The sequence below is a fragment of the Mustela nigripes genome, chromosome 6 (assembly GCF_022355385.1).
Source record: "Mustela nigripes isolate SB6536 chromosome 6, MUSNIG.SB6536, whole genome shotgun sequence".
Taxonomy (NCBI): domain Eukaryota; kingdom Metazoa; phylum Chordata; class Mammalia; order Carnivora; family Mustelidae; genus Mustela; species Mustela nigripes.
The window spans coordinates 106,499,682-106,518,828 of NC_081562.1; the positions used below are offsets into that span (position 1 = coordinate 106,499,682).

The window sequence follows — 19,147 nt, forward strand, 5'->3', positions numbered from 1 at the left end:
CTAAAGCTTGTCTAATGAATGAATTCATTAAATAAGTCATTAAAATGAATGTTGAAGACTTGAAATCCAAAGTCTTTTATTATAATCTGAGTGTCCTCTTGTATCTCCAAGTGTCCATGGTCTTTACAGAAGTAAGTGTTCGATGTGTTGCCAAAGATGAAGCATTCCCTGGGCTTACTGATGGCAGGTTAGTGAACTCGTGGTTTGTGCCAGATTTTTGACCCAGGGAGCTGTCTGATGAAGGGAAAAAATGCAAACTTAACAGTGAAGTCAGCACCTTGGACCCATAAACTCTTTAAGGTTAGAAGGGCCTCTGAGGTCATCCAGCCCATTGCCCCACTGAATGCATGATTAGTAATTGATGCAAAAACTCTGGGCTCTGCATTCCAAAGGTTGACCCAGGCCCATGGTGTTGCTTTAGAATGTTATCGTAATTAATGGAATGCTGCTAGAATATTGGCTCCAGACCTGAATTCACAAATTGGAAGTGATTCAGCAGTAAAGACATCCAGAAGAAGCAACGGACATTAGTAAAGTTGGAAATTAGACAGAATGAGCAAAGAGTAAGTCAGTAGGTTCAAAAGGAACAATCAGAGTTTCACCATAAGGATCACCAACGAGTATTCAGTAGTTAAATAAAAGTACCCTTGTTCCACACTTATTTGATATGAGTCCTCTTTCAGGAAGAGCTTTTGCCTTCCTTCCTTTGGTTCTTCACCCTCTGAACCGTTGGACACATCACTGCTAGACTGGTCTTCTGAGTCTACTTCCTTTGCAAAGAAGGAAACTCTCATGGTTTCTCTTTGTCTAACTGGAGAAATTAGAGCTTTTTATACTTGATCTTCAAGGCTCCGCCCTTCTTTCTCCACTCTTTGATATAAGCTTTTATTTTGGCAGGTGGGTTCACCTGCTGCTTCCTGAGCAGGCCTTACTCAGAGCCTTTGCTCATGGTGCCTGTAACTTCCATTATTATCCACCATGAGCTTGAGTATTTGATAGAGATATGAATGAACGAAGACTCTATTTTAGGTAAACAAACATACAGGTATAAGCACCCACCCGCGTGTCTGCACACACAGAAACACCCCATCCTCTTAAGCATACTCGGAGATCACCCCTGGCATCCCTCTTTTCTGGCACCTGGCAAAGGGCGAAGGGCCTAGAGAAGTAGAAGCATCAACCGGAGGGGAGAGCATTAAGATACAGAAGCTCCAGTTCTTGTTTCTCCCTGGAGCTGGCATCTGCTAGGAAGCCCAGCAGGCCTGAGTACTGGCAAGCCTGGCATGGAGCCCTTCTCCCTTCAGAGGAAGCAAATGTCCTGGCAGGATGAGTCAGTGGGAGAATGGAACCAGAGAGTGAGTCACTTTGGGAGGAGAGGCTAAAGGATCTTCTCTGCTCAAAGATATTTTAGTCTTGGTAGTCTTTTCCCATTTCTCTTGTTTAGATATAAGTTTGGGGCATGTGATTGCAGTGGATAAGCTCTCAGATGTCATGCAGAAAGCATTCCCCTGAATGTCCAGAGTATTGCATACTGGAACATTTTTGCAGCAAAGTGAGGGGTTAAGAAGGCTGGCTTTAGAGTGAGGCAAACTGGTCCTGATCATAGCACTTCCCAGAAGCAGCTGGGGACCTTGAGTGGATGCCTGAGTCTCTCGAAGCCTAGTTTTTACTATCTTTTAAGTGAAGGCTTTTGTGATGTCAAATGAGATCACGTGTTCATTTACTACACAAAAATTTGTGTACTACACACCTACTGTGTGTCTGGGACATCGTTGCATGCAGAGCACATGGAGGTAAAGGCTGCGGGCTTGGGCCCTGCCCTCTGGGGTCCAGGATGCTGGCTGGGAGGGCCGCTATGAGGAGACCCAATCCTGTGCTTGTACCCGCAGACTGGAGGGGCTCAGCCAAGACGGTGGTTACAGTGGTCAGTACTACCTCTTTGGTTTCCCATAAACCAGCTCACCCCTTTGCACCTTGGTTTCTTCTATAAAATGTGGAGCTGAACTAATCTCAAAGAGGAAGGCCCCCAGCCTCTCAGCTTAAGCTGAAATTTTGGAGCTCACCCTTGTTATTTAGAGTCTGTGAGATATAAATGGAGGGGCCGCTGGGAGCAGCAGCATGTGGACCTTCGTGTGGGGATTCAGTTAAGATCAACAGCACGATAGACTGGCAGGGTGACTGAAGCAAATGGGAGAATGCTGGGCTCTGATATCTAGGCTCTTAAACTCAATTGTTCAAAGACACGATCGGGGAGAGCAGACCAGAGAACAGGGCCCGGGAAAATGGTCCAGGTGTGTATCTTATTCTTGTATGATTGGGGCTGCTAAAACTTTGGCACCGTCCCAAGCTGCATTCAGAGATGGTTAGTGCTTAGGCTGTAGAGTGGGGGAAGAAAGAGAGCTACTGTAGGCCGAGAGAGCTTACGTACATGGTAGCACTTAATTACAGCTTGTCAGATCCCCACAGTAACCCCACAGGGTTGGTTTTGTCGTTGTTATCACTTTATAGATGTGAACACTGAAGCCTAAGTAGCGGATTGCAAGGGAGGCTTTGCCCAGGGCCCATAAGGAACAGCCATAGGACTGAGGCCAGAAGACGTATCGTCGGGGGTTGTGCAAAGAGGGAGTAAACTGACTGTGGTTTTCTTGCTGATGTTAGAACTCAAGACAGTAGGCAGATGCTGTGGGTTCTGCAAAGAGCTGTTCAGGACTAGAACACATCAAGAGGTCCCGTGTTCTCCATCCCCACAAGCATCCCAGCAGAGGCTGGAGGACTGTCTGCGATGTTGGAGAGGGAGTTTTGGCATTGGGAGGACTGGCCGTCTGACGTGTGAGTTTCTGTCTACAGAAGAGTATCCATGACGGAACCCGAGTCATCTTTCACAACCTCCCCAGTGAGAACCACTCTGACATTGTGTGAGCAGGGAGGTAGGGGAAAGCGACCCCTGCATGGAAGCAGGGCGTGCTGCGGTGACGGGATCCATACTCCTGGGGTGCAGGTCTTCATGGCTTTCCTTTGCTGCTGCCCCTGCCAGTCCTTCTCCCCTGGGCCTTCCCCACATCTTTCTCCTCTTTTCTCCTACACTACCTGAGATCGAAACCTATTCATGTTGGTGAAGGTATCGGTCCTTTGCCTATTGGCGAACCATGTGGGGGGTCATTGTCACCATACTGAGGGCACAAAATCTCAGGTCATTCTGGGGAGGTGGCTTCCCTAGTGGAGTTTTTAGAGGGAGAAGTGGTCAGGTCACCTGCACACTCCCTTCTTTTCTCTGTTTAGTGTGTCCAGGAAATACTTGTCTCATGTCTCCTATGGGCCAGAAAGGTCCTGGGGCTGGAGATTCAAAGGTGACTCAGTTGTGCCCTCGTGTTTCTCCCGTGTGGGGAGACAGTGAAGCAAGCAAGCCGACAACATAAGTACGAGGAGCGTTGGGAAAAAGCTGCACCCAGGGCCCTGGGTGGCACGTGGGAGGGGCACTTACCCGGATGTTCCTCAGGCGCTTTTGATGGTGTCATCCTTGTAAAAAGTCAGGCAGGTATGAGTATTGGTCTTCAACCCGCCACATGCCATCTCGTGGGCAAGTTCCTTAACTTTCTGGAGCTTCTGTCTTTCCACCTATATAAAAAGCAAAATACTGCTTCCTTCACACAATTTCTGTGAAAGTGAAGTTAAATGAGTTAATTTAGGGAAACTAACCTGACATCATGTCTGGCTCAATAAAGGAAAGTTCCCTTGTCTCCTGACCTTGGCAAGGGTGAAGGGTGGGGCCAGAGATCCTGAACTTGATGTCTGTGAGTCCTTAAGGCAGTGGTTCCTGAACTCCTCTCACAGATTGGTGCCCAGCGGGATATGATAAGCCCAGGAATGGTTTCTTCAATACAAACTTTGGGACACTTTCTCTAGAGATTCTATGCTGGTGAGTATAGGAAGGGGCTGCACCATAATCTGAGAGGTTGCCCAAGTGGTCCTGAGGCTTAGGTTTGGAGACGTACTGGAAATACATACAGAAGCGTGTGCGCGCGTGCACACATGTACATGCCTGCGTACACACGTGTACAGTTTTCCAGAGAAAGGCCCCCTCATTTTCATCAGATCCTCAAAGTGCTTCAAGATCCCACAAAAATTAAGGCTAGTTCTTGTGTGCTGTGTGCTTGCTGGCACAGAGTGTGGGCTGGAGAACACAAACTTGGGACCTGAGCCGGCCTCCAAGGCCACCAGGGCTGGGCTCTCCTCCCCCTCGTTCCAGAGATTCCTTTGGCAGTAGGAACAGGTGGTTGGTGGCCTGACTTTCTGGCAGGTAGGCAAGCGGTTGGGGTGCCTCTTCACTTCTGTCTCCAGAGGTTCTTGAGACACTTGGTTGTAACGGGCCTAAAAAGTTGACATGGAAATTGTTTCCGTCTGGTTCCCGTAAACGTAAAGTCTGTTATGAATTACAGCCATCCAAGTGAGAGAGAGACAGGGATTGTGGTGTGTGTGCAGGACAGCCAGCCTCTGCGTGGTCTGAAAGCTTTTGCAATTTTTCCTAATTGGCCCAATCTTTTCCGCCACGAGTCCCCTTTTCTCTTTTCTCCATCCCATCCTCCACTGCCCGTAGCCTCTGGTTTCCTGGCAAGGCGAATGGGCACCAGCGCCGGGATGTTGTTATTCCAGAGGGTTTTCAGGTGTGGGATGGCAAAAGCAGGCAGGAGAGGAATGTTGGCTCTCTGTTTGGCAGCTGAGGGGACTTGTTTTTCAACAGGCCTTCAGAGCTTAGGAGACTTGGACTTTCTGCCTGATTTTCTGTATTCTTGGTGAGTCTCCTAAGATGCTCCATGAGCTGTGGTGGGAACTCTGACTTCCCCTGGGAAGCCCTCAAGTTTCCCACTGCAAGGACAGAAGTTCGCAGCTGCTTCTGGTCACAGAAGCAGGTGGGTGACACCTGATCATTTGAACTAGGCTCATGTTAGTTTGTAGTCTTTGGCGTCAGCTTTGGGGTCCCCGTGCCTTTGCTGTCTCCTGTCAGAGCTAAACACAGACCACATCGATGTGAGAGGTGATTTGCCTCATACAGAACCCTCTGCCACGCGGCCGTATGTAGAATCAGAAACAGTCAGTGAGAGCTGTATTTCTCTGCATAGCTTGTAGTCGTGCATTCGTTCCTTCCACACTTGCCTCCTGCTTGTCCACCGTGCACCAGGCGCCATCACGGGCACTGGAAGTACAGTGAGGACCAAGGCTCAGTCCTGCTTTCCTGGAGCTCTCCTTCTGGTGAGGAGAACAGGTGCACAGGCCACGTGACAAAGCAGACGAGAGTCTTGTTTTCTCAACTGCTTTCTCCTTTGGCGGTCTGGTGGCTTCATCGTCCTCACAAAATCCTCTTGGCACCAGGATCTTAATTATGAATAGTAATAGAAATCACTGAAGATGCTTCCTGTTCCATGGTTATTTGCCTTTAACCTGGGGTTCAAGTTGTATGGAAAGGGATCTGGAGGTGAATTTGGGGCGGGAAGGTGGGGTTGACCAGGAATCTCCCTCTGACGTGGCTGCTGCCGCCTGGCCGGGTACAGCTCATTCACCGTGCCCACTGCCAAGCCCTGTGAAGGTGCAGATGTCTCCACTGACACCCTCCAAGCTGTCTCTCTCATGTTGCTACCTCGCTGGTTTTTATCGCTCCCACGTCACCGCTGGTGAGTCTCGCTCTGTATCTGTGTGTGGCTGGCAGGTGCGGTCGAGAGACAAAGGGAGGGAGGCCAGCAGCAGCGGGGGCAGGCGGTTCTTCCTCCCGCCCGCAGTGCCTCCTCTGCCCCCAGTTTCCACCACTCTCTACCCCGCATCCCCACACGCCTTCAGGGCCTTGCCGGGAGGCCTTGAGCCTGCACAAGGGCCTGTCCTGTCCACGGGGCTGTCCCTTGGCCAGGCCTCTGGCTCTGCCCTGAGGCCCTGCTTGTGTGGCCCCAGGCAGAAGCTGCTGTGCATCCTCAGCCACCTTTCCTCGTGGACCATGTCTTCCTCCTCCTGTCCTTGTGACCAGCCTAGATTTCCCACAACATTAGGGCCATCCTTGTGGCCCAGCAAACACTGGTGGCCTGACAGGTTTCCCAGCTAGGCCACCGGTGGCTTCCCAGCCACAGCCTGGCTTCTCTCTTGAGTGCCTTCCCCAGGCCCCTTCTCCAAGGAGGCCGCGGCCAGATTCACGTCAGCAGCTGCTCCCACTGCGGGCTGTGGTTTCGGTGAGCTGCGTTTCAGGCCTCTCATCTTTATGGGAAGCCTGCCCGGCCCCGGCCTGATTAGAATTGGATGGTGGCAAGGAAGGTCTCCCTTCCCTCCAGTGGGGCTGAGTAGCCGAGCACAGCAAGAGTCAGCGGCACGCGGTGGCGGGTTTCCTTCCCGGGGCCCCTGGTCTGCAGCTGTGTGGTGGGTCCGCTCGGCTCTGGTACCCATGCGGGACTAAAGTCAGGCTCTTGCTGTGGCAGGGCCCAGGGAACTAGGTGAGGTGAGATGCCCCCTCCTTGCCCCGCTCTGGGAGCAAGCATCTGTGGAGAGCCCGACAGCTGGCTGGGGGCGGGGGGCCCAGGGACGGCCACCACTGGAGTGAGGGCACCTTCCAGGGAGAAAATGTACCTTCTGCTCAGACAGAAGTTTGCTTTACTGAGCTATTTATTATTAAATGAACGAAGCAAGGAAGAAAAAGACAAAGAATATTAGAGGTCAGAGGCCGAGAGAGCTCGAGACTGAGCTGGAGACAGAAAGAGTGTGAGAGAAGAACGGAGCCCGAGATACAGCAAGACAGTGGGCAGCAGGCAGGCAGAGAGAGGGAGACCACAGGGAGAGAAGCACTGAGAGCAGGCGAGGGTGGCCAGGAAGCGCCTGCGGTGACATTGCTTATGGATTTATTGATCCCTGACTTGTCCACAATTCATGCCCGGGGTCAAGTACTTACCACTCTCTCAAGTACAGTCTTAATGTAGATATCCATTTAATAATAATAGGACTTCTGGAGCAATTGCTGTGTGCCAAGTACTGTGCTAAGTCATTTAACATGACCTCCTTCAATTTCTATCACAGTCCCCTGAGGGGGCTATCATTATCCTCATTTTATATAACCCAAACAGGTGCTCAGAATTGGGCTTGTGGGTAGCAAGGAAGAGCCAGGACTCTGACCTCAGGTCACTGTAAACATATATTACACTGCTTTCTTCTCTTCCATTGGATCCCAAGCGGTCCTCTTTCCCCAAACTGGCTGTGAGTTCCCCCCAGCCCTTTTTTGCCCCCTTCCTCCCCAACCTCTGCCATGGTTCTGGCTTTCTTCTTGCCAGCAGCTGGGCACACAGACTCACTGTGAAAGCCTATCTTACATCTGTGCACCACTGTGAGTTTCTAGAGCTTTTCCTAGGCAGTGAGTCTGTGAGCACATATTCTTTTCTGCATCCTAAAGAAGGGGAAACTGAGGCTCAGTGAGCTTCAGCGACTGCCTACGGTTGCACTACACAACTTCAGGGGGTGGAGCCTGGATGCAAATCCACAGGGTCAGAATTCAAATCCAGCACTCTCCTAGCCTTGCTGGCCACCTCTCTGAGGAGTTGTGTTCCTCATAGCACCACTCCGTCTTGAGCCAAAGGAATGGCCAGGGAACCAGAAAGTGATTGTGCGTTTGGAATTGAGATGAGATGGTGGTGGGTAGAGAGATGTTGAGGCCATGAAGGACAGGGTGGGCTCATAGGAACTGGAGCCGTAGCCTCTTCCCGAGCAGGGCATCTGAGTTGTGGCTTAGTGATTGACTTCTGGGGGCTTTTGGGATGTCTGCCATCTTACAGAGTAAAGTGCTGATGTGTCAGATAGGTGTGAGGGGACCCACTATTTGGGGGGCATGTGTGTTAGTGACCAACAGGCCTGATAGTAGGGCAGCATGGAGAGAGGCAGGTGTGGCTGAAGGGAGCAGAAGCAGTGTCTGCAGAGGGTGGGATCTCTGCCTTTTAGTGTTCCATTTACCTTCTCTAAAGGGCGGCAACTAAAAAAGCAAAGGCAGATTTTGTGCTGGTGCTACCTTTCCTCATGGTTACAGTAGGAGGCCCGAGGCCCTAAGGCCCCTGACATGTCCTGATCTCAGGGCCAGATCTACTGACCCCTCAGAGGGACTAAGCTGTTCCCTCTGCATGATGGCAGGAGGGTGCCCATGGAGGTGCTCCAGCCCCGGTGGGAAGAGCAACAACTTGGAGCACCCTCTCCTTGAAACCCTGGCTGAAATAACAGCTATCAGAAAAAAAGCAAATACCCCAATAGAACAAGCAGCCCATGAGCAAGTCTTTTCACTCAGAATTAAAAGAAAAACAATAACTAGGGGCCACGTGGTGTCCTAACTTCCATCTTCCCAGGGTTGTGTGAGGCTTCCCAAGGCCTGGAGCCCTCTGATAGTCAGTCACCCCACCCATAAGTCAGCATATCAGACATCTTAAAATGTGCCCACAAACCTCCTGAAGTGTAGGATATTTTCACTGTAACCAAGTTGGAAACAATGGTGGTATTTTTTATAATGTTGAATTTATTAAGAATACATTATTCATTTTGGTCTTAGGAGAGAAACTCTGTTATGCAGACAGATAACTCTGTGTGTTCAGTTACATTTGACTGGCTGACACAGTGTTAAATTTTGTGGATGTTGAATTAAATATCCATTTTGATTTCGCAGTTTCTTCTATATTTTGGATTCACCCTACATTTTTTCTTTTTGTTTTTAATTTCCAAGTGTTTGTGTGGGATGATGAAAAGCTGGTAGGACATAGGCACTGAACCCCTGTGCTCGGCAGACACAGTCCTTCTGTCCCTTTGTCCCTTCCTACCTTCCATCTCCAGAGAGAAAGAGAGCAAGAAGGAGACTCCTTCAGTGAACTGATACTTACCTTCTAGGCTTAAATTATACCAGGTTCTTATGTCCTCTGGTCTCCTCTTTGGCATTGCGTTTATAACTCTAAAATATAGGTCGTGTTCCGTGAGCAATGTAGAAAATCTCTAACTGTCCTGATCGGATGACTTTAAATCAGTTACCTCAGATCCTTTGGCAGAAAGGAGGGTAGAAATTCTTTAATTTTTATTATTTATTTATTTATTTTTTAAAAGATTTCATTTATTTATTTGACAGACAGAGATCACAAGTAGGCAGAGAGGCAGGCAGAGAGAGAGAGAGAGAGAGAGAGAGAGAGAGAGAGAGGAGGAAGCAGGCTCTCTGTGGAGCAGACAGCCCGATGTGGGGTTTGATCCCAGGACACTGGGATCATGACCTGAGCCGAAGGCAGAGGCTTTAACCCACTGAGCCACCCAGACGCCCCAGGAGGGTATAAATTCTAAGTGTGATTATAGTAACCAGTTCCGATTTTCAGAAGTTAGGAGTTAGAGACGTGGGAAATGCTGGCCCTTCCAGAGGCCTTGGCTAGGATCTTGGTACGACTACGGTGTAGATGCTGGAGTCTGCCCCCTGCTCCAGAGAAGAGACCCGTGCTGGATGTAGTCGTGACAGAGGTGCCAATGTTGGGCCCCAGAGGGGCAGAGTGGGGAAATGACTTGGGTGACAAGAGTTGAGTTTGTACAAAGAGACTGGAGAAAACCCCCTCTAGGCCGGGGGCCTGGCTCACCCAGACACATAGGAAGGGCCTGGCCTGTAGAAACAGAAAGAGACTCTGCTGTGTGGGGACACCCTGGCCTCCTAGATAGGGACTGAGGCTGGGCTCTGGCTCTCTTGCCTAGCTTCCCAAGCGCCACTTTCCAACTGGAAAACTATCAGCAAGTTGAGTGGGAACCTGTAGGGAGAGGGAAAGGAAGGAACATTTGGCTATCTTCAACCACAGAGGTTTCCCTGGTGTAAGAAAAATGAAAATAAAGCGTCATGAAATTGTGACAGGCTCCATTAACGTGACATACTCATTGAGAGCTCTGGTAACTAGTGATATTTAAAGAAGGAAAAAAGAAAAACCCTCTCAGAAAGACATGAAGAGGTTTACTGCAGGAAAAGAAAACAGATCCCTCGAGATCACTGATACAGGAGAACAAAGGAGGCCCGGATGTGGCCGCCTCTGATCAAGGGGAAAGCCAGTGCTTCAAGGTTGAGCACAGGTTTTTGGCGAAACCCGGGACAAGCATCTTTGGGGTCATGCCTAGCCTTTCTCTATTAAGCGAGTGGCACATCTAACCAGAGCCCACTCTTTGTTAATGGAAAGGAATCTCCTTCCTATACTAAAAATGAGATTATGTAAAATCTTAGATTTATTTGAAAGAGGGAGGGCTTCTTTGTGTCTGATGCATTACCATAAAATGACACTGTCTTACTCCTTATTGCCTCATTAGTAATATTGTACTGCTGTGTGAAATGGTGTGTTTAAACATTGCCAATCGATTTAAACAAAAGATTTCAAAATACTGTAGGATGGAGCACGGTGAAACATTCCTGCCAGCCCGTAACGTACTCTCCTAGGGTAAGGTTTTTGTCATTTCAAGGTATGCCTGCATAATGGGAACCTAGCAGAAGAGAGGAAATTTTCATCAGCAGTCAGCTTCCTGATCCCGGCCATGTTTTCTGGCCCTTCCGTTTCCTTCATCCAGGGCTGAGCTGGTCCTAGAGCTGGGCTGGTGTTGTTGTTGTTGTTGTTGTTTTTTAATTAAAAATGTTCAGGATAATACAGACCCAGCTGGATATTGAGTTCAGCTGGGATCTACCATTCTTCTTTTTCCTTCTTCTGTACAAGCTCAGTGAGGACATAAATAAACTCTGTGTCCTACGTGTGAAAAACATAGAACGAGAATAATACAGCTCCTTTCCTTGAGGAGGTCAGCAGAGTGAAAAAGCAGATGTTTTTGTGGAAAATTGGAATATAACCTGGTCAGCAAGGAGGATGGCATAGAGGGGAAGGAATTTCGTGGCAGCCTTGAGAAAGTGTATTTGTCGGAATACCTGTTTGCTGTAACGAATACCGCCCAGCTGTCGGTGGCTTAACAGGATAAAGGTTTATTTCTCACATCACAGTCCAACTTAGACTGGCAGGGTGGTGACAGGGGACACTCAGGGACCCAGGGTTCTTCTGTTTTGAGGCCGTGCCACCCCCCGGGGCAGATGAGATTCCCTGAATCTGGCTGGCAGATGAGAGATAAGGAAAGGAATGGAGGTTTGCACTCAAAGTTTTAAGGTCCAGGCCCAGAGGTGGCTCTCACCATCTCCTGCGTGTTCCATTGGCTTGAATGCAGTTCTGGGAGATGGGGTCTGGTTCTGTCCTCACGTGGAGGAGAAACAGGTTTGGTGAACATCAGTGGTCTGTTCAGTGCAAGGAGCAACTCCCTCACTCTGGGAAGAGTGTGCAGTTCCAGGAGAGGGGCGTCCTAAGGGTGCGCAGGGTTTGGTTGGTGAAGATGCTGCGTGCTGGATGCCTGGAGGGAGCAGCGTTGTGAGAAGAGGATTTCAGGGCAAGGAAGTGGAAGTAAGTTGGATGTGGCTTCAGCTGGAGCTGGATTTAAAAGATCGGCCCACAATTAGCAGTGATAAGACCTCAAACCTGGTCCGTGTGTGTCCCAGGTGTCAGCTTCAGCCCTTCATCCCATGCCCCCTCCCAGATTGTGACCATCACCTAGGGACTTCGTGACCCAGCCCCCTCTGTCTCCAGTGTCCACCACTCTCTCTGACCATGCCCTTCTCCCTGCTTTGGACAAACCCTGACGGGGACGTGTTCCCCTTTGATTTACATTCTCTCTCTCTCTCTCTTTCCAGTCTCACACAAGGTTTTTGTGAGTATATCAGCCTGTACTCAGGTTTTGGGAAGCTCAAGAGAGTTCACATCATTGTAATGTGAATATTGAATGTTTGAAATTTCTGTGCTTGGCCCTTCAGCTATTTTTGCCTACACAGGCCTTAGGGTTTTAATATATTTCTTGCCCTTTCTGCTTCTCCCCCTTTTCTGCTCCCAGACTGCTTGAACACACTCTCCCCATTTTTATATGCAGAGCAGTTTGGCTCTATCTAGTCCCTATCCCTGAACTCAGCCCAGAGCCGCCTTCTGCACATCTGCTTACGTTCCTTCCCACGTAGTGGGCGATCGAAGAGGGGTCTGACCCCACCTTCTTGGACAAGGGAAAAGAGGTGGTAGAGAGATTCATTTCCCCATTGCTTTCAAGGTGGAAGGAGATGGGGCTCATTTTTGTTTTAAGTTACTTTTTCTTTCTCTTAGATACAATTTCACTATGAGTTAAACAGGACTGTTGCCACACCAATTGCAAGGTTGTTGAGAGAAATAAGATAATTGGTAAAAATGTGTCCTGTGGTGCCTGGCACATAGTAGATCCTCAATTAAAACACAGCCGTCCTGTCCTTTCCCGCCCGCCCTCAGAGTCACAGGGTACTTGAAGGCACAGTGCAGTGTGGTCAGTGACGCAGCACTCCGGGGAGAGATGGAGACGCAGAGGAGGAGTGGGACCCCGTAGCTTCATGCTTTGCTTTTACCCAAGGAGATGGGCCTTTATCCTCTGTATTCAGAAGTCAGAACTTAGCACATTAGATATAAATGGGAGGAGAACATTTTTAAGTAGCTGTCTGTTTCAGCAGAAATCTTTTTACTAAGATTCACGATGTGGCTCCAAGTGGGTTTAAATTTGCAGAGCGCCTGCAGGAGAAGCGGGCTTGTGGCTCTAGGACCCCACACCTGCAAGGAGGGTAGCAGGTCGCCTTCTCCTCCCAGGCATGCAGGCTGCTGCCTACCGGCCCTGCCTGCAGGATCCATGAAAACTTGTTACCTGACGAGCTGGTTTGCGTTACACATCCTCCAGGGGGGTGGCTGACCAAGCTGGAAGCTGGAGGGATCAGTGTACTCCTCTAGCAGGCTGCTGGTTTTGAGAGCCCTGCACCTTCACTGCTCTTTAAGAGGTAGAGGAAGAAGGCTGCGGGCCAGGGGGGCAGTTGGCAGTGTCTGGCAGGGCTGCAGTCTCCCAGAGGTGTGGGGTCCCGGGCCCCGCCAGCAGGCGGTCCTTCTCCTGTCTAGAACTTGACAAGTCTTTGGGCCATCCAGCCTCTGCCGGACACCTCTGGGGATGGAAATCCATTTGGGAGATATCTGCAATGGTGCAAGAAAGATTTGTCTTAGAGCAGCCTTCCTTTATCTTCTACGGGCTGCTCTTCATTTTGCCATCTGGAGGGGAGAAAATGTATTCTCTCTTCCTTGGGACATCCTTGTTGATACCAAAGACCGCAGCCCCGTGCTTCTTGGTCATCCTCCCTTAGGCTGACCATCTGCTTCCCTGCACCCTCTCCCCCCACGCTGGCCACCTCATCCGAACTCTGCTGTTTGCCTTTGACCCACAGTTCCCCAGCTCTGCCGGGCCCGGGGACAAGAGGCTATTGCTTCCTTGAGGGCAGCTCCTTTTCATCAGTGTAGCCTGAGATTACCAGTTGCCTTCCTCCTCCTCCTCCCTCCTCTCCCCTCCTCCCTTCTCTCCTCCTCTCCCTCTCCCTCCTCCTGGTCCTCTCCCTCTCCCTCCTCCCCCTCTCCCTGCTCCCTGTTCTCTTCTCTCCCCACCCCCCTTCCTTCTCTTTGTCCACCCCCTCTCCCTCCTTGTCCTCCCCTTTTCCTCCCCCCTCCTCCTGGTCCTCCTCCTCTCCCCTCCCCCCTTCTTCCTTCTCCTCGTCCCTCCCTCCACCCTCCCACTCCTCTCCCTTCTTGCCCCTCCCTCCTCCTCTTCCTCCTCCTTTCTCCTTCCACATCACATTGTTTACTTATGTTGAACTTTCAGACAACTGGAATTCCTCAGTCATTTTTCATACGTGCTGGTAAGCTTCGTTTCTCCCTTTCTGTCCACAGACAGTTCCTTCTCTTAGAAATTTCCTGAGAAATCCTTTTCATTGACACACTTTGCCACTTTTGGCGCTTCTTGGCCGGTTTTTTCCCCCCTTCCCCTTTCCTGCTCTGTGATATTCTCATTTTCTTCCCATTATGAATGCCATGTTTCAGTGATTGGAGGAGTTTGGGGCCTCATCTATTTGCTGAACTTTCTTGCCCGTGAACACTAAGGCCCACTCTGACTCTCTTGCTTTTTCCCACGCAGGCACACTTGTTCCCTGTATCCTGACCCTGCCATTGAACACCCGTGGAAAGTGTCCCTGTGCTTCTTGCCCTCAGGCTCCTCTGGGTCTACCCTGCATCCTACACTGGGATATCTGAAAATTCTACCCCTGGGGAAAGTAGGAGCACTTTCCAAACAAAGGTCCTGTGAGGACACTTAGGGACACTTTATTCCCAAGAGGAAACACTGACCAAGATGTCTTTTTGGCTATGATGTGATCTGGTAGAAAAGTTCCAAGTTACCAAAACAGAGAATATGTTCTGATGTCTTGCAAATGAACCAAATACACTCCCCTTAATGGAAGAAGAGATGTATGTGTGTGTTTTTAAGTTGCTGATACTAGCAGGGATGATGGTAGTGGTCATTACGTGCCTGGCACTGTGCTCTGTGTTGTATATACCTTTGTCATGCAGTCCAGACAGCAACTCACGAAGAGTGGGTGTGCAGATATCAAAGCCTTGGGGGGTCCTCAAGTCTGCCCTGATCACATGACTGAGAGCGGAACCAGGGTGAGTCCCTCCCTGTGCAGGCAGGGACTCAGAACTAGGAAGTCATGGTTTCCCATGGGCAGCAGGGAGCACAGTGCTTGGGATCGTGGTTGTGCCACTGTTGCTGCCACTCTGGGCCTCAGTTTCCCCCTTGGTAAAGATGAGATTGGTTTAGATGTGCTTCAGACTGTTACCAGCTACACGTGTCTGCGATTTGACATCTCTGTCATTTCAGAGCCAGCTTCCTTTGGGAAACATTGTTGTCACAAGAAAAATTTGCCTTCTATCAAAATGTTTTCTATTCTCAGACAAAGTGAATGAACAGAGTTAGTGCCAAAGGTATGAAACCATTACCACAGGAAATGGAGGTAGAGGTGAGAGTAAGGGGCAGGGGGTGATGGGCTAACTTCTGAAACTGAATGGGGATGTAGTGCTTAGGGAGCCACGGGACTATCCATCGATTTTCTACACTGCAGTCCAAGCCTGCTGGAGATAATGAATGTCAAGTTGGTAAGGGTCCTCCTTTTAGCCCTGAACTCAGAAACTTGTGCGACAGGTTAGCAGGGGTCCTCAGCACCACTTAGCTCACCCCTTCATTCTGTGTCTGTGGGGCTCCCAGCCCTTAGAAGAGAGAGACCTTGGAGGCCATATGGCCCAAGCTCCCAGAGAATTCAGATTAGGTGGGCCCCCAGCTGTGCCCTCCGTGGTACTTGTGTCTGCAAGAGCAGGCAGTGCTAGAGTAGGGCTTTCTTTTGAATATGGAACTAGTAAGAAGACTCTTTCAGCGTCTCTTCTGATGGCTCATCTGCAGCCTGACTGAATGCAGTATAGTCAGGACAAGGAGTCCAGAGCCCTGTTGCTTCAGGAAACTCCTCTTGTCCATCTACCCCAAACACCTGTGATTTGCTAGCTCACTCTACAGTTAACCACCCTCTTAGCAGGAATTAATGAATCCAGGGTTCTTTGCTACTTCTCAGTTGATAAACCTGGATAAAGGATAATCGAGATTTCCTAGCTTAGATGTAGGGAAAGTCTGCATGGAGTCCCATTGGTAAGAGATGTTGAGTTTTTCACCCCCAAATCATTTATAGACAGTCCCCAGTTTTTGAACTGCTCCTTTATTCATTGTTAGGTTGGCGTTTTAAAAGTAGAAAATTGTAAATGCCATTTAGATTTCCAGGCTGGCCTGCTTAACCCACACCACAGCCGCAACACTCCCTATTACCATGAATCATAACAGAAAATAATATTTCTGCAAATCAGGAGTATAGAATTGCACTTATAGACTCTTTGTCTTGAACCAAGTTTGAAAGGCCGTCAGCAGTCCCAGCCAGAACATAAACACATTTGCACTGAAGTGTAAAAGCAGGATGTCTGATGAATCTTGACTCTGATAAGAGGGAAGTGAGGAAGGAGCAAGAGGTTCCCGGAGATGGTGGATCTCGGTCGGGGAAGCAGCGAGGAGAGCAGTACTGTTGAGGTTCTTGTATGTGTAGCCCTTAGGGTCTCCTGTCAGCATTTCTTTCTGGGTCTTCTGTTCTAAATATCATGTGGACCAGCAGGTCCCGAGCCGATAGGAGCAAGGTGGGTTGCAGGCAGGGAAGACTCAAGGGCTTCTGTAGTTTTGAGCAGGACAGAAGCCATTGGCGGCTTACCTTCTGGTTCAGAATGGATGGGCCGGGCCCACCCAGAAGAACAGCTTCTGGTCCTTTCCAGGTCAGCAGTCCCATGCTCACCAGTACACAGAGAGGTGGCTTTCTGCCGGGCACTGGCTGGCCCAAAGCACCCCTTCCTCCAGGGGCACCGTCATGTTCTTCTTCTAAGATGGACGCTAAAGCTGTCACAACAAGGAGACTGCAGGCCGTAAGGTCCCTCAGTACAGCCCAGACCGGGCACACTATGCTCTTGGAAATTTAAATCCCTCCACTCTCTGGGCTGCTTTTCTCTACCAAGGCATGTAAATGGAGATTCCCAACTTAAGAATTTATTTGTTCTTCCCTGGGTGGATCCCCTCTCTCCGCCTCTCTCCGCCTCTCTCTTTCCCTTTCTTCCCTTCCAACTCCACTCTCCCCCTCCCTCCTTCCCTTCTGACCTCCCTTCTTCTCCCTGTCGTCCTCTTTCCTCCTCTCGCTCTTCCTTCTTCCCCTCTTTCCCTCTCCTGCCTCCCTGCATTGTGCATTTACTAAAGCTACTCACTGACCATTGGAAATGCCCAATTAAATCCTGAATGCTGTGTAACTTATATTCAAATTGTACCCCAGGAATTCTGACACAGACTGTGTTTCCCATTAATTTAAAAAATTAAGACTCAGTGATATAATGTAATTCATTATTATGTAATAAAGGCTTATTATGGATTGTAATTTTTCAGTGACTAACTCAATTTTACTTATTAGTGTTCATTTAAATCTTAGCTTATTATATGTTCAATACTACAAGTACTAGAACCATTTTTCTAAAATCAACCATTTGGATTTTTTTCATCAATTTAGAGAAGACTTTCCTCCTGCCTCTTCCTCCAAAAACATTCAGATAACTGAAGTTTTCCTACATTTAAAGCAGTGATTGAATAGGACCAAACTGGAGGGTGACTAATTTTTAAACCAGAAGCACCAAACTGAACTGCATTTTTATTATTTTCAAAATCTGACACTCTGAGGACCCGTTAGTAGGACCCGGGCTTCCGTAAATCGCCACCCGAGTGATCAGCTCAGTGCAGAAACAAACCTGTATCTTGAAATGCAACTTGAAGATCGTTTCCAAACCATGCTGCAGTTTCATTAGGAATGTTCCCTGATTTATGTTTTCTGGCTTTAGTAAATTCAATTCAAATTTATTTCCTCCTAAATGAATTTTCACCACCGGAAGGCCCTTGTATGGAAATGATCTCCTGTCATTATGTGGTTTGCCTGCCCCAGAGGGTGGGATGGCCTTGACATTTGAGTGCTGGCCACGGCCTGGAGAGGACCCCGAGTTACCTTTCCAGGCTGCGCAGGCGCGCACCCACGGCTGAGGCAGGTGGGTAGGGCACCCTCAGGAAGGAAAGTGCTGGTGTTTGTGCCTTCATCCTTTAGGACAAAACACTCTGATACGGCAGTTCAGCCAAAAGCATCTTTGAAGGCAGCTGGGGAGCTGTCTGGCTGTCTCCCTGCCTCCTCTCCCTTCCCCCAAGGAAGTGGCTTCTGAGGAAGCCTCAAGGTATGCTGCTCTCCACCGAACCAAAGGCCTCCCCTCCGAGGCTACTGGACGTGTTCCTCAGGCACGAGGATGACTCCCCATTTCACGATTCCTTAGGACTCCAGATACTATAGGCCCTGTATGTGCCTGGAAGGTGCTCGTGGCGTCACTGAGTTCCCCCATTACCGAATTATGAAGACTTCAGGTTTAAGAAACAGAAATTGGGGCACCTGGGTGGCTCAGTGGGTTAAACCTCTGCCTTCAGCTCAGGTCATGATCCTGGGGTCCTGGGATTAAGCCCTGCATTGGGCTCTCTGCTCAGCAGGGAGCCTGCTTCCCTTCCTCTCTCTCTGTTTGCCTCTCTGCCTACTTGTGATCTCTCTCTGTTAAATAAATAAATAAAAATCTTTATTAAAAAAAAAAAAGAAAAAAAGAAACAGAAATCAAACTGAACTTGGTAGAAAAGGTGAAATCGTACAGCGTCTTTGATAGAAAGTCTTCATTTTCTACTCCGCAGATCTCCCGAAGCACGAGGGTGGGGCTCTCTGTGGGGGGGGGGGGGTCAGACAAGGGGTCCTGGAATGAAGGGGAAAGGACAGAGGACCTGCCGGCTCAGCCCTGCCGACCTGGCTGCTGGGGCTGGCATTCATTTTGACAAGGCCATCAGAAGGTGACGTGCAGAGCAGCACATTTATTTTATGTGATTCTTAGTTTTCACAATGAGGGACGAATTTTGAGGTACTCTTAAATGTTCTTAAGCATATATCATAAGCTACCACTTAAAACTCTTTTCTAAAATTTTCCCGAAGGAAGTATTTTAGCTCTTGTAAATTAAGTATTGGCTGCATAAAGGCATTTCTCCCGATACTTGCTGGGAGTTTGTCCCCTCTGACCTCTGCCAGGTGTCTCCAGTTTGTTCCTTCACCACATCATGCCTGTCATCTCCTGAGGTGTGGATCCTTCTGGTCCCTCCTGCTCGGTCATCTTCAACGTGGCAGCTCCATCCGCAGAGAGCTCCCCTAACGTCATAAGACGGCCACAGCCATTTCAGACAGCCCAGGGGACTGGAGGCCTCTCTCCCCTGGGTGTCTCTTAGGAGCAAGGAAGTTTTCCCAGAAGTGTCCAGCAGACTCTGCCATGTCTCATTGGCCAAGAGTTGGTCAAATGTCCCTTTAGCCAGGAGAGTGAGATTATGTTGACCCGTTGAGATGAATTAGGGCTTCCCTCCATGATGGGAAGAGGGGGTCACAACCAAACAGAATCTGGGCCTTTCCAGCCAGGCAGAAGGAACAATGGCTTTTGGGGAGCCAGTGATGTCAGCTTCATCCATCAGTCTTCCTGGACTCAGAGAGTACTGTCCACCCATTTATTTAGTTGAAGAGTTCAGTGTTTTTGTTTTTAAGATTTATTCATTT

At 49.3% G+C, this 19,147-nt stretch overlaps 1 protein-coding gene across 10 annotated transcripts in view; it reads left to right on the forward strand.

Moving 5' to 3' along the window:
• The window catches only part of CACNA1C (calcium voltage-gated channel subunit alpha1 C), a 641,635-nt gene that overhangs the window by 133,820 nt on the left and 488,668 nt on the right, over positions 1 to 19,147 (forward strand). The window lies entirely within an intron of this gene.